The sequence below is a fragment of the Rhincodon typus genome, unplaced genomic scaffold (genome assembly GCF_021869965.1).
Source record: "Rhincodon typus isolate 14 unplaced genomic scaffold, sRhiTyp1.1 hic_rhity00003444, whole genome shotgun sequence".
Lineage (NCBI taxonomy): Eukaryota > Metazoa > Chordata > Chondrichthyes > Orectolobiformes > Rhincodontidae > Rhincodon > Rhincodon typus.
The window spans coordinates 9,486-12,024 of record NW_025969082.1 but is presented as its reverse complement, the minus strand read 5'-3'; the positions used below and the strand labels follow the sequence as shown (position 1 = coordinate 12,024).

Below are 2,539 nucleotides of genomic sequence, written 5' to 3'. Positions count from 1 at the left end.
TTTAAAAAATCCACTCGTCTCAACTTTGTGAATCTTTAGAACTGGGAATCAGAGGCACATGAAGGGTGAACTGTCCAACTGAGTAGAGACAGTTAAACTACCTTCCCTTCTTTAAGTGGCCAGGACATTCATTGATCCGAGACATTAAAAGGATTCCCTCCAGGCACTGCTCAGCCTTTGCTGCTGTTATTGTGAGGACAATAAATCCTCACTCCCTGAGCAGGCCTCGAGCCCAGGCAACAGTGGTGAAACTACCAGTACCTTTACCACTAGACCACCTGGGAACAAGCAGACTTGCATCATTTCTTAATAACACAGCTTCTGGCTTTTATTTCATTGGTAATCAGTTGCTCCTGCAAAATGAGCGCATCATTGAGTTTTTACAGTATGGAAAGAGACCGAACATCCCAGTTTCCAGCACTTGGCCTTTTAGCCTTGTGTGCTCTCATGTTTCAAGTGTTCATTTCAATGTTATTTTCCCTGTAACATTTTAATCTCACGCATCACTACCAATGAGACTGAAGTTTGAGATGGGAAAACTGTGTTCATGCCCCTTCGGGGAAGTGAACCTCATTTTCACTCATAGCAGGAAACAAACAAGGACACCTTCCACCGAGAGTGCCAGAGGCTTTAGGAGAGCGCAGCCCCCAGAAAGCAGAATTTCACTCACTTGGCTCTATTGTCCCAGTGCAGACTTCAAAACTAGAACCTGTTTACAGCAACGAAAGGAAGCAGTCGGCGGCTGCCCCGGCTTTGTGTTCCTCCTGCGTTGTTCACCTCTCACTCTGCAGTTTTCCGGCTTCACCTCGCTCTTCCGGTCAAACTTCGCTCACGTCAGCTGCTTCCTGCCATTCCGAATGCTCTTCCTCAAGTCCGTGGTCGGCCAAACAGGAATGTGGAATTTCAAACACATTTCTCGCCTGTGCAGGAAATGATGTTGTCATAATTTCAGCTGAGATTGAAAGGGCTCCTGTCGATCTTGGAAGCAGCGGTTGTACAAAATTTGCCACAGGCCCCAGTAAGACTCGAACTCACGATCCCTGGTTTACAAGACCAGTGCTCTAACCACTGAGCTATGGAGCCATTCAAACAAATTTGGGAAGAGGGTCTCATGTGTTAGAAACGACAAAGTAATAGATAATTGGAGACCTTGTGTATAATGAACCAGGACGGCATAAAACCGAAACAGAGCAGAGGGGCATCACGTGCAGAAGGACGGGAGAATGCAAGGCCGAATCAGAGTATCCTGAGTCACATAAACAGATCTTTCCTGGTAGTCCAGTGATTACGATTCGGTGCCTTCACTGCCATAGCCTGTTAATGGTTAACATTTACAGCAATAAATACGAAATATTGACTGATCTTTAGAAGCAGAATTATGTCATTGACCAGTCAAAATCGATTCACTCCATGTTACAGTTCCTCATCAGCAATGTCAGCTGCAACTGTCTGACGTGTAATCAGTTTATAACAAGAATAGAGGGGAGGTCAGGAAAAGTGAAGGGCGATGGTAGTTTGTGAGATTTGACTGTCGGCCGAGTGGAGCCAGGCTCAACGTGGGTGCTGAAGACCAGTCTTCACTGTTTACCCTGGTATACAGATCACATTGGATCAATCACACAAGGACTCTCCTTTGTGTGTTGTCCTTTGCACATCACAACTCGGTTCAGTGCCTCGAGGGATTCGGAAAATTTTAATTTGGCAACTAACTCAGGTCAGTGGTCCACAAACTAAGCTGTGTCGGGCCACTATTTAAACGGGCCACCACTCATTGCAACGACCCAGAACTATACAGAGAGAGGAAGAACACCAATACAAAATCTTCGTTTTGAACGGATATCCCTGCAATTTCATCCGCAGGTGCCGACTAAATAGCAACAGAAAGAGGACACATTATGCCCTAACACACTGGCTACACTGCCATACATCAAGAACATATCAGAACTGACAACTCCTATGACCACTAGGAATTACCGGAGCACACAAGCCCAAAGCCATGCTACGACAAACACTCACAAGGATTAAAGACCACATACCCACGACATGCAGAACCGACATAGTTTACAAAATACCGGACAACGACTGCCACAAACATTGTAACAGAGAGACAGGAAGGAAACTAGCCATCAGAATACATGAACATCAGTTAGCGGCAAAATGACATGACGAACTTTCCCTAATATCAGTACACTCGGATAATGAAGGCCATCAGTTTAACTGGGACAACATAACCGTAGTAGCCCAAGCCAAATATAGACACACATGGGAATTCCTGGAAGCATTGTTCTCAGTCCATAATGCAATCAGCAAACATATAGAATTGGACCCCATATACAACCCATACAGAACAGAACGGGAAATGACAGAACTCACCGCAACTGACCGGGCAGTATAAATTCAAAGTGGAGTAGAACAACAGCGCTTCATCGGAAGTCTCACTCATGATGTTACCTAGTATGGTGACGAAACGTCTGAACGAAAACAAGCCAGCTGGGCGAGCAAGTTAACAACATCAACTTTACCGTTTAATGTGTGGCTC

The 2,539-nt window shown here is 45.3% G+C and overlaps 1 non-coding gene across 1 annotated transcript; it reads right to left on the bottom strand.

Moving 5' to 3' along the window:
* Nucleotides 1–1,010: 1,010 nt before the first annotated feature.
* Nucleotides 1,011–1,083, bottom strand: trnat-ugu. Its single transcript has one exon. It is a non-coding gene; the product is annotated as a tRNA-Thr (tRNA).
* Between the last annotated feature and the right edge of the window lie 1,456 nt (nt 1,084–2,539).